General features: G+C 43.6%; 1 protein-coding gene across 1 annotated transcript in view; it reads right to left on the bottom strand.

Annotated features, from left to right (window-relative positions):
- The window catches only part of FBLN1 (fibulin 1), a gene marked incomplete in the record, with an annotated part of 2,573,942 nt that overhangs the window by 1,732,764 nt on the left and 827,994 nt on the right, over positions 1 to 13,184 (bottom strand).

The raw sequence follows: 13,184 nt of genomic DNA, 5'->3' as shown, positions 1-13,184 counted from the left end.
TCGCCAAGGTTCCTTCCTTTTAGGTCCAAAGAGAGGGCACTCTTTGACATGTATGGGCAATCTATTCCATCTATTGGGGAGTGTCTGGGTCAGGAACCCATCCCTCCAGCATGTTATGTTCATTGTGATGACCAGGTTAAGATCCCTGACTCGTGTGGCTCTGAGGGACTGGGATTTTTTACAGTGTGGCATGTCCAACAGCAGTGGGTTTGACATGGCCTGGTATGTTAGGCAGAGATCGCCTCTCAGTAGGCAATATGCGACAGAGTATAGCTGGAGTTTTTTTTAGATGGTGAGCATAGGGCATCTGCTTTAGGCCTATGATTCTTTTAGTGAGGTATTTCTGAGGCCTTTCCAGTTGTTGCAGATGTCTTGAGAGGTACATACCAAATGGGGCATAGTACTCTATCATGGGTCTTATGAGGGATGAGTACAATGGGAGAATGAGCTTCTTTTTTCTGGATGAAAAGCCCTTAGTGATGAGGTGTGCTACATAGAAGGATTTCCTGACTGCTGTGGCTATGTGGTTATTGACAAGGTGATCACATAAGAACTGGAAAAAGCAGAAACACTGAATGAAAACTTTGCTTCAGTCTTTACAAAGCAAACCAAGCCAAGGGTGCTATACTGGAAGTAAGTCACAGTGGAATGGGAATAGCATTGGACAGACAGTAGCACAGAGGGGGGGGGGGCTACATTGGAACTGGCTGCCCTGAGGGGAAATAACAAGAGCCATATGGACAGTCTTCATAGAGGCCTCAGAAATGTGGCCAGTGTGTTTGCAGAAGTGCAAGGTCATGGACATAAAACAAGTGTAGTATCCTTGTATGGAATGACATGGCAGAAAAAAATATGTATAACTACAACTGCCCGCTGCTTCAAAGACCTTTTTTTGGATTTTCATTTTTTTTCTGTCCCTGTCTGAGACATGTAGCGGTTTATTGGCAAGTCATTGATTTTGTCAGCTTTACCTGACTTGGATATTGTATCAAATGTCTTAGCCAGGTCCAGGTTGGTGTTCCTGTGTGCACCATTTCCCCCACATGCAGTGCCTTAGTGACTTTCATAAAGTCTAACCAGTTATGTAGACATAGCCTTCTCTTAACTCAGCTAAACCGAGTTTGGCCCAGTGTCTTTGAATAGAACATTTCCCTGTGAATTCAGTCTGTTGCTTTCCATATTAGACTATTCAGACTAAAAGGCTTGTAGTTTCTGGGATCATTTCATCATTCACTTCATAAGACTGCTTGCTGGTGAGACACTTGAGAATGTTTGACTGTGACACTTGTTGGCAGTGTGCATACAGCCGATCGTGGCCTTAGTGTTCAGCCGGGCAAATGGTACATCAAGGTCTGTACAATTGCACATATGTGACTACCACATGTTTGATTTCACCTGGGTCAACATCAAGTTTTGGACCTGCCATATTGTCCACATGTTACCATTAATGACAAAATATGCAGGTTCCTTATGTTGCATCCTGACTTTATTTTTTAATCCCTCTTGAGGCATAGCAACACAGACAATGGAACCAGAGACCTCAACACCTCCAAAATTGTTTTAGCTGTTACTGTCATTTACCTTTTATCATGCACATCATTATTTAAGGAAATTTAAATTGCATTTAGTCTAAAGCCTCAGATACTAACACATGCTGAGCCACCGTCTACAGACGCAGGCATATTATTGACTTGCTATCAGTTTCCTGCTGTGAAGTAGTATTCAAAGAGCATTCATCTGCTGAGAAAGCATTTACTACACAATTACATATGCAGCTTAGGGAAAAATGATAAATAGTCAAGAAGTGTTAGCAGTACTTCAACCCCTGACTTGCTGAATGCCTTGAAGTGAGGACAAGACAAGTTCTTCTCCTTTCTTTATAGTTATCTGTCTCCAGCTGAGTATTTACACATGAAAGAACTCTATCGCCTTGTTAACTGGCAGCCTGGTATTCAATCCTTTCAGAGTCACCTTAGCTGGATAGTTGTCTGTCTTTGTTATTCAGTCATTTCACAGTCACCTTGGCTTTATTGTTGTCTGTCTCCACTTGAGTATTTCCACATGAAAGACCGTTATCATGTTCCTAAATGGCTTCTTAGTATTCAGTCCTTTCTAATTCAGGTTCACTTGATAGTTGTCAGTCTCTGTTTTACAAATGTAAAATAAATGCTATATCTCACATATGAAAAGGCTTTCTCAACAGTGGCTCATTTAGTAAGGCACCCTAAGGCGTGATGCAAATTAAACTTTTCAAAATGTACACAAGAGCCAATACTGAAAGTTTTCTATGTAGTATGCACTGATGGTTAGGTGAGTGTGTCATAAAATTAAAGTACATATTTACACCACTATGCATGTAGCTGTTTTTTTTTCTAGCACAGCAACCCCTTCCCCATACAAACCAGTCTTTTTCACGGTAATCGACATGTTGGTGACACACAGATATAGCATACAGATTGTGTGGTGGCCAGAACCAAGGGGTATACATTGACTCTATTCAAATTTGAATTGGATGCTTGGATAACATACATGCTTAGTTCTGCAACCAACAACTGTATATATATATATATATCTATATTTATGTATAATTTTTAACATTTATATACACATACATTTAAAGTAGATATAAACATCGTGTAGGCAGGAAAGGGGTATATAGCGAATTAGTATTTATGAAGAGTACTTGAGGTGAAAAAGTAACAAAATTAAAAAGTTTTTTTACGTTCATACATGAGTAGTAGACTCATGGTCCTGGAGCCTTTACAAGCCTAGCCCAATTGTATAACTCTATCATCGTGACACCTACCCTTACATAACAATGCCTCTGTGCTCGGCTTGACCTCATAGACATCAGATCGGAAGCAGTGCTTGGTGACAGAGTTACAAGTTATGATAATTACCGAATATGCTTTTATTTTATAACTTAATCAGGGTTGGTACATGGGCATAGCCAATTCACTTTGAGATACTGTTTGAGTTTTTGTTAAGAGACCTTTGGAGGACTGTAGGGTTATATAGTTTGACAACGAATTCCAGGTTTTGCCAATGCAGTTGGCAAACAGGGATTCACCAGCAGTTATTAGCTTTGTGTGTTTGCACCAGTAGTTTATTGGCTGACCGTAGGGATCTCAGGTTGTTATATGGCTTATTAATATTTTGAAGAGAGGGGTTACCCTCAATGTGGTACAAATTTTTGTGTGCTATTAAGAGTTGACTGAACTGAATAAAGCTGGGCAGTTCTAGCTACAAAAATGCATTGTTTCAATACAGTGATCCAAGGTTTATATTGATGGTCAGTTTGTTTTTGTTGACCTGTAGGTAAAGTTTGAGACTGTCTATGATAACCCCTAGCAGTTTGGTGTGATGATCTGGGGAAATAGTGGTACCATTATTAGATGTGACAGAGAATGAGTGTGGTAGATCTACTATTGGGGTAGAAGTTTAGTTTTATTCGGGTTCAGAAGTAGGCGTTGATTGGTGACCCACTTCTCGGTACTGTTAAATTAATTTTGTGTTGAGGTTTGCAGTTCGGTTGGGGAGGTGTTTGAGCAGATCAGAGTGGAATCATCTGCATATTGACTGCAGGCAGCTTTAGGTATAGCAGTGTGAAGGTTGTTGATAAAAATAGACAAGAGTAGTGGATCTAGTATGGACCCTTGAGGGACACCAAGTATGAGAGTTAGCTGGCTGGAGAGTTTTCCCTACCAGTCAGGTAGGACTGGAACCACTGGATAGCAGGCATGTTGAGAGAAATAGATTTTTGTGAAAGAATGAGAAGTTCAATGTTGACAATGTCAAAGGCTTTTGATAGGACAAGAAAGAGGGCAGAGATTTCCTATTATCAGTCCTGGTTTGGTATATGGCAGAAATAAAGGAAAGGAGGGCTGAGGTGGTGCTGTGGTATGGTCTGAAACCATGCTGGGAGCTGGATGGTAAGTCATTCTGTGTAAGGTATTGCTTTACTTGCTTGTGTATACATTTCTCCATTATTGTGGCTAGTGGGGAAAAAATGGCAGTGGGTCTATAGTTGGATATGTCTGAGGCGCTAACACCTTTATGAAGTGGGATGACGTGAGATATTTTCCAGAGGGAGGGAATTGTGTTATCAGATAAGGTTCTGTTGATGAGGATAGATATGGGATATGCTATGGCATCTGCAGCTATCTGTAGGTACACTGCAGGAAGGAGGTCAGCAGCGAGGGTGGTAGGTTTTATTTTTTTTTTTAAGTGTTTTGATAAAACTAGCGGAGATTGTTTGGATGTTAAAATTTGGAGTGATTTATTGGGTAGAATAGTCATGTCGTGTAAATGAGAGGGGGTTAGTTGATTTGCTAGGGATTGGATTTTTTCAGTGAAAGAGTTATTAAAGGCACTTGCAGTAGTCTCTGGGGAACTATGGGTATAGCTAGTCGGGGTTGGGGTGGTGGAATCACCTGGACAAAATAGTTGATTTTAGCCTGCCCAGAACTATTGAGGGTTGTTATGGTGTTTTGGTAAGAGATTTAGGTAGAAGCTTTTTTTATCCAGTATAACAGAATTTTTTGCATCATTCCTGAATTGACAACATTTATCATGGTCAAGTGGGGATTAAGTTGGTAGCCTGCTGGCCCAGGCTCTGTTTCTAGTTTTGATTGTAGCTTTGGTATTGTTCTCCCGCTGGCCCAGGCATTGTTTCTAGTTTTGATTTTAGCTTTGGTAGTTTCCATTCTTCATCCTCGTAATAGTTATCCTTACTTCCTCCAAGCTGATCTGCTGGACTTACTGATTCACTATCCACACATCATCCAACCTTCTCTCTCTCTCATTTTCTGCATTGTTCAGCCACTCAAAGTGCTCTTTCCATCTGCTCAACACATCCTCCTTGCTTGTGAGTACATTTCCCTCACTATCCTTTATCACCCTTACCTGCTGTACATCTTTCTCAGCTCGGTCCATCTGTCTAGCCAATCGGTAATGGTCCTTTTTCTCCCTCCTTAGTATCCAACCTTTCATACCACTCTGCATATGCCTTATCTTTAGCCTTTGCCAGTACTCTTTGCCATGCTCCTCAACTCCTTACACTCCTGTCTACTTTCTTCATCTCTCTCCCACTGACACGTCGTCTTTGCCAACGTCTTTCTCCCTATACTCTCCTGTAGTTGCACATTCAACAACCATGTCTCCTTGTCCTCCTTCCTCTGTCCAGATGTCACAACAAGCACCTTTTGTAGCCATCTCCCTCACTATCTCTGCTGTAGTTGCCCAGCTATTCAATAACTCTTCACTGCCACCCACTGCCTTGCCTGAACACCACCTCACAATTAACCTTTTTCAATCTCAAGCATTTGATCCTTGGTTTGACTCTACTCCCACTACATACAATTGTAGATCAGTGTACACCACCCACCCACAGTACCACCAAGGTAAACCATTAAGTCATCTGTAGCATAACACTTTACATTATATCATTTGTGTACTATTTAAGGTAGTGATAATGAGGAGGTTACGTTTGAATCACAAAGTCTGCCAGTCATCAAGCCATACTCAGTTAGTCTGATCTCATGTATTCCTCAGGGATTTGGCTTTCATCTTGGTCAGTGTTCATAGCTGCCGTGGTGATGGTGGTGTGTTATTCATGCAGCCATAGGGAGTCTTTTTATTCTTTCATCGGCATCCTGGCAATGATAGTATTTTTATTGGCAAACACCACACCTTACGTGGGGAGCTAGACATCAGTGATACCGCATAGGCTCACAGTGCCTTCCTCACATGGGTGCATACACTGGCATGCCCACTGTGCAGGGTACCACCACCCAGGTTGAATGAACCTGCACGACCCCTGAAGTGTACCACTGTTTTGGTACTTGTTGAGCCTAACGCATATTTCTAGGCCATGTCTGCAGCCTAGCACCTTTTCAGCTGGGTACCTGAGCAGGACACAGCTGTCTCCACCCACATCGCCCTTGCTGACCATGTCCATCCTCCCCTGGCAGTGCCATCAAACCATAATTTCATGTAACCAAGGAAATAAATCAGGATTTGTAATGAACATTAAAAACATTTAGAGGGTGTAATACATTATATACTAAGCTCTATTGAGTTAACATGTAAGAGAAGGATTGGTCCTGAGGGCCACCCTGTACGGCTCAAAGATAATGAAAGGCTCCATTGCCATGATAGCCTGTAGTTTGAAGTACTTCTAGCTGAAGTGACTGTCAAAAGAGCGTGTAGTTCTGAAAACCTTGTAGCTGAAGTGACGGACAAAAGAAAGACAGTCTTCCAAGAAAAAAGTTTTATATCTGCAGTAGCTGCTGGTTCAAAAGGAGGTAGGGTGCTTTTTTCCAACTCCAAATTGAGTTCCCGTGCATGATTCTGCACTCTCCTGGGAGTCCTTAAATTTTTGGCCTCTCTGAGAAACTGCCTTAGCAGGGGATGAGAAAAGAGTGGCGGGTCTGGTTTGTAATGATCCGAGATGGCAGAGGCATGGATTCTTATTGAAGAAAAATCTAGGCCCTTGTGAAACATCTCAGTTAAGTATTGCAAAATCTGATGAATATTGGGCTTTGGGGAGTCTATTCCTTGTGCTTGGTTCCAAGCACCAAATATCTTCCATTTATCATTTTAAGATTGCAATAACACTAGGCCTGCTGGCCTCCAAAATGACGTCCATCACAGGTTTAGTGAGACATGTGATTGGTGAAATTAGTTGATTAGCCATGCTGCAAAATTCAGAGTTTGGAGCTGAGTGTGCAGAGTTTGATACTTCTGCTGAGACAGTAGGTGAGCTATTTGAGGCACGTACCATGGAGGATTGTGTAACATACTCCTTAGATGCGGGTACCATTGTTGGCAAGGCTAGTTGAGCAATCAGAATCATTTTTGACTTTTCCTGTCTGACTTTTAGTCAGACCTTGGAGAGTAGAGGCAGAGGGAGAAAGGCATAGACTGTTTATTCCAGCTGAAGGAGAGAGCATCCAGGTTTAGTGAGACAAGTGATTGGTGAAATTAGTTGATTAGCCATGCTGCAAAATTCAGAGTTTGGAGCTGAGTGTGCAGAGTTTGATACTTCTGCTGAGACAGTAGGTGAGCTATTTGAGGCAAGTACCATGGAGGATTGTGTGACATACTCCTTAGATGCGGGTACCATTGTTGGCAAGGCTAGTGGAGCAATCAGAATCATTTTTGACTTTTCCTGTCTGACTTTTAGTCAGACCTTGGAGAGTAGAGACAGAGGGAGAAAGGCATAGACTGTTTATTCCAGCTGAAGGAGAGAGCATCCACTTTCCATGCTTTTTTGTGATGAGTTCTTCTGCAGAATTTTTTCCAAAAGATAGTTTTGGAGAGAGGAAAATAGATGTATGTCTGGGCTCCACCATTTTTGTGTTAACATGATGAAGACTTTGGGTTCCAGTTTCCATATGTGCATGTCCATAAGATTTCTGCTTCTGTTGTCTGCCAGAGTTTTTGGCTTTCTTGGCAGGAATTGATCATGAACATGTAGTTGTTAAGTGAAGGTTGTGTTCCACAAGGCCATGGCTGGTCTGCAAAGGGGGGAGGAGTGGGTACCCCTCGCTTGCTTATGTACCACATAAAGTACAGTTTTGTACCTACCATAAATGTAGATGTCCGATAGGTATGCATCTGCAGTCATCACATATGGGTTGTCCTGCCTCAGGCAGCCCTTCGGTCAGCCGGATTCCAAAGTCTGGGTCCGTGGCTGATGTCGCCCTTCCCGACGTCAGAGCCTGGGGTATAAAAGCGTCAGCCGACGCCATCTTCCTCAGTTTTTCTTGCCCCAGATGCCAGGTGCCCTCTAAGGAAGGCTAAATTTGGAGAAATGCAATAAATTCCAAACATGCACAAAAATATATACATATATAAAAACAAATACACCATAATAGATAACCCCAGCTAGCTATGAGAGGGGAATGTACCCAAGAAATACCACAGAGGGGAAGGAGGGAGGGTAAACCTGACTGCAGATGCATACCTATTGAACATCTACATTTATGGTACATACAAAACTGTACTATGTCCTTCAAGGATGCATCTGCAGTCATCACATATGGGTAGAATACCATAGCCAATCTGGGGGTGGAGGATCTATGTAAAGGATGGTGTAGCTAAAATGCCCTGCAGGACTGCCGTAGCAAAGCCTGCTCTGGATCTGGAATATAAAGGTAAGTTGTAATGCTTGGAAAAGGTATGCACAGAGCTCCATGTAGCAGCTTCTAAAATGTCCTTGGTAGCCACCCCTCTTAAGAAGGCTGTGGAGGTGGCTGTGGCTCTGGTCGAATGAGGCCTAATGTTAGCTGGCACAGTTTTTCCATGAAAGGAGTAACAGAAACAAATGCAATTCCCTATCCATTTTGAAATTGTCTGCTTTGAAATTGCTTTTCCTTGTGCACCAGCAGCATATGCTACAAACAACTGGTCAGTTTTTCTGTAATTTTTAGTTCTGTCCAAGTAGTAGCGCAACTGTCTGTGTATGTCCAGGATGTGCAGAAGCTTTTCCCCTTTGTTTTGTGGCTTTAGAAAGAAGGTAGGCAGGTGAATAGCTTGGTTTAATGAGACACTAGATACCACCTTTGGCATAAATGAAGGATTGGTTCTCAATGAGACTCTGTCTTGATGAAAAATAAGAAATGGCTGTACTGCCATGAGGGTCTGTAACTCAGATACTCTTCTTGCTGAGGTTATGGCCAGAAGGAAGGCAGTCTTCCAAGAGAGGAACTGGAGTTCTGCAGATATTGCTGGTTCAGAGGGAGGCAGTGTTAGGTTTTCCAACACGAAGTTAAGGTCCCAAGCAGGAGCGGCCTTAGGTCAACTGGTGCCCTAGGCAAAAGAGCTCCATGGTGCCCCCTATCACACCATCTGGTGCCCCCATCCTGGTCTACCTACACCAAATAAATACTGGAAAAGCTCCCCTGCCACACCGGCACCCTAGGCGGCCGCCTAGTTGGCCTATGCCTAAGGCCGGCTATGGTCCCAAGTAGGCAGTGGCGGTTTCCTTGGAGGATTGATGTTCTTAATTCCTCTTAGAAACTGTCTTAGCAGAGGATGAGAGAAGACAGGTGGATCAGTATTGTACTCTGCTGAAATTGCTGAAGCATGAATTTTAATGGAAGAGTAAGACAGGCCATTGTAGAGCATTTCTGCTAAATATTCCAGGATATGTGCCATGTTCATAACTGTTGCATCTAGGCCCTTTGAGGTGCTCCAGGTGTGAAATCTTTTCCATTTTGCTGAGTATGCCTTTCTTGTGGAAGGCCTGCGAGCTTCCATGATGATATCCTTCACTCTCTTGGATAGCTTATCCTGGTGATGAGTCAAGGTATTTTCCAGGCAGCTAGCTGTAATGTTTTCAGGTTGGAATGCAGAGTTTTGTAATTGTGCTGTGTCAGGAGAAGCGGCCATTGTGGCAGAAGCCATGGTTTTGTCCGTGACATGCTCTTTAGCAATGGGTACCAGTGCTGTCTTGGCCAGTCCGGAGCTATCAGAATCACTCTTGGCTGCTCTGCCCTGATCTTCAGTAAGACCTTGGTCATTAATGGAAGAGGTGGGAATGCATACACTGTTAGAGCTCTCCAGCTGAAAGAGAGGGCATCTACTTTCCATGCTTGTGGGTGGTATGTCCTTGTGCAGAATTTGTCCAGCTGTTGATTGTGTGGGGAGGCAAAGAGGTCTATGTCCGGTCTCCCCCATGATTGCGTTATCTGATGGAAGATGTCTGGGTGCAGCATCCATTCGTGTGCATCCATGATGTTCCTGCTTAAGCTGTCCGCCAGTATATTGTCCTTTCCTGGTACAAACTGGGATTGCAGATGTATATTGAGAGTCAGTGAAAGTTCCCATAGATTCATTGCCAGTCTGCAAAGAGGGTAGGAATGGGTGCCTCCTTGCTTGTTTATGTACCATATAACTGTAGTGTTGTCTGTTCTTATTAGCAGGTGGCCTTGATGTAGAAATAACTTGAAGGCCTCGATTGCATGTATCACTGCCAGCATTTCCTTTTGGTTTATGTGCATGCGTAGCTCTTTTTGTGACCATAGTCCTTGAATGCATCTTCCTTCCATGTGCGCTCCCCATCCATGGTCTGAAGCGTCCGTTGTAATGGTTTGGCTGGCTATTGGTTTGCTGAAGGGCAAACCCCTGTTTGACTGGCTTGCTTGAGCCCACCACAGAAATTCCCTTTGAAGGCATGGGATGAGTGGTATCAAAGTTTCCAAGCTGTGACTGTGCTGAATCCATAAACTCCTTAGGTACCATTGGAGTTTCCTCATATGTAGCCTTGCTTGAGGAATCAGAAGAATGCAAGAAGCCATGTAACCCAGGGCCTGCAGGATTTTCCTTGCAGTCAGCTGAGTTTGTCTTGACAGGTTTTGAAGTAATCCGTAGTTGGTTTTGTTTTTCTTCTGTGAGGAAAGCCATTTGGGTGGTTGTGTCTAGATCCGCACCCAGAAAAGTTATTCTTTGGGATGGTACAAGTCTTGACTTGTGAATGTTGACTGTATATCCCAAGGCCTGAAGAAGATAGATGGCATAATTCAAGTGTTTTACCAAAATTTGTTGGCTGTCCGCTTGTATAAGGCAGTCGTCCAGATACGGGTATATTTGCATCCCTTGAAGTCTGCAGTGTGCAATTACTGATGCCAGGCATTTCGTGAATACTCTGGGTGCAGTAGATAAGCCAAAGGGCAATGCTGAGAATTGATAATGCTCTGAACCTGTAAGAAATCTGAGGTGTCTTCTGCAGCTTTGTCTGATAGGGACATGCAGGTATGCCTCCTTGAGGTCCAGAGCTTCCAGCCAAGACCCCTTGCCCAGCATGGGAAGGAGTTGCAGTAGAGTCAGCATTTTGAATTTTGGCACAATGAGATAAGTATTTAGTGCGGACAAGTCGAGAATAGGCCTCCATTGCTTTTATTTTCTTGGAACAAGGAAGAGTCTGGAATAAAATCCTTGGCCTTGTTCTGCGAGAGGAACCTTTTCTATTGCTTTCATTTTCATTAAGTTGGAGATTCGTTTCAAAGCCTCTGCCCTTTGATTTGGTGGCAGGTCTGGCATGCCTTTTCTTTCGGTAATGTGTGGAAATGGAACCTGTATCCTTTGTCTATTATTTGTAGTGTCCATTTGTCCCTTGTAATAATGTGTCAATTTTCTGAAAATAAGGAAGCTTTCCGCCCAAAGGTGCTTCAATTGAGCCCTGGTTGGCGGTGTCAAAGTAAAGTCATTGAGTCTGTCCTTGTGCAGCAGTTGTAGGCCCTGCACTACCTCTCTAGTTGGGATGCTGGTTGTCTTGATGAAAAATAAGAAATGGCTGTACTGCCATGAGGGTCTGTAACTCAGATACTCTTCTTGCTGAGGTTATGGCCAGAAGGAAGGCAGTCTTCCAAGAGAGGAACTGGAGTTCTGCAGATATTGCTGGTTCAGAGGGAGGCAGTGTTAGGTTTTCCAACAGTTAAGGTCCCAAGCAGGAGCAGCCTTAGGTCAACAGGTGCCCTAGGCAAAAGAGCTCCATGGTGCCCCCTATCACACCATCTGGTGCCCCCATCCTGGTCTACCTACATCAAATAAATACTGGAAACGCCCCTGCCACACGGCACCCTAGGCCGCCCTGGTTGGCCTATGCCTAAGGCCGGCTATGGTCCCAAGTAGGCAGTGGCGGTTTCCTTGGAGGATTGATGTTCTTAATTCCTCTTAGAAACTGTCTTAGCAGAGGATGAGAGAAGACAGGTGGATCAGTATTGTACTCTGCTGAAATTGCTGAAGCATGAATTTTAATGGAAGAGTAAGACAGGCCATTGTAGAGCATTTCTGCTAAATATTCCAGGATATGTGCCATGTTCATAACTGTTGCATCTAGGCCCTTTGAGGTGCTCCAGGTGTGAAATCTTTCCATTTTGCTGAGTATGCCTTTCTTGTGGAAGGCCTGCGAGCTTCCATGATGATATCCTTCACTCTCTTGGATAGCTTATCCTGGTGATGAGTCAAGGTATTTTCAGGCAGCTAGCTGTAATGTTTTCAGGTTGGAATGCAGAGTTTTGTAATTGTGCTGTGTCAGGAGAAGCGGCCATTGTGACAGAAGCCATGGTTTTGTCCGTGACATGCTCTTTAGCAATGGGTACCAGTGCTGTCTTGGCCAGTCCGGAGCTATCAGAATCACTCTTGGCTGCTCTGCCCTGATCTTCAGTAAGACCTTGGTCATTAATGGAAGAGGTGGGAATGCATACACTGTTAGAGCTCTCCAGCTGAAAGAGAGGGCATCTACTTTCCATGCTTGTGGGTGGTATGTCCTTGTGCAGAATTTGTCCAGCTGTTGATTGTGTGGGGAGGCAAAGAGGTCTATGTCCGGTCTCCCCCATGATTGCGTTATCTGATGGAAGATGTCTGGGTGCAGCATCCATTCGTGTGCATCCATGATGTTCCTGCTTAAGCTGTCCGCCAGTATATTGTCCTTTCCTGGTACAAACTGGGATTGCAGATGTATATTGAGAGTCAGTGAAAGTTCCCATAGATTCATTGCCAGTCTGCAAAGAGGTAGGAATGGGTGCCTCCTTGCTTGTTTATGTACCATATAACTGTAGTGTTGTCTGTCCTTATTAGCAGGTGGCCTTGATGTAGAAATAACTTGAAGGCCTCGATTGCATGTATCACTGCCAACATTTCCTTTTGGTTTATGTGCATGCGTAGCTCTTTTTGTGACCATAGTCCTTGAATGCATCTTCCTTCCATGTGCGCTCCCCATCTGTGGTCTGAAGCGTCCGTTGTAACGGTTTGGCTGGCTATTGGTTTGCTGAAGGGCAACAGCCTGTTTGACTGGCTTGCTTGAGCCCACCACAGAAATTCCCTTTGAAGGCATGGGATGAGTGGTATCAAAGTTTCCAAGCTGTGACTGTGCTGAATCCATAAACTCCTTAGGTACCATTGAGTTTCCTCATATGTAGCCTTGCTTGAGGAATCAGAAGAATGCAAGAAGCCATGTAACCCAGGGCCTGCAGGATTTTCCTTGCAGTCAGCTGAGTTTGTCTTGACAGGTTTTTGAAGTAATCCGGTAGTTGGTTTTGTTTTTCTTCTGTGAGGAAAGCCATTTGGGTGGTTGTGTCTAGATCCGCACCCAGAAAAGTTATTCTTTGGGATGGTACAAGTCTTGACTTGTGAATGTTGACTGTATATCCCAAGGCCTGAAGAAGATAGATGGCATA

Source organism: Protopterus annectens, chromosome 11.part0 (genome assembly GCF_019279795.1).
Source record: "Protopterus annectens isolate FY-2018-M chromosome 11.part0, PAN1.0, whole genome shotgun sequence".
Lineage (NCBI taxonomy): Eukaryota > Metazoa > Chordata > Ceratodontiformes > Protopteridae > Protopterus > Protopterus annectens.
Note: the sequence above shows the minus strand (reverse complement) of the source record. Positions and strands in the feature narration are given on the sequence as shown.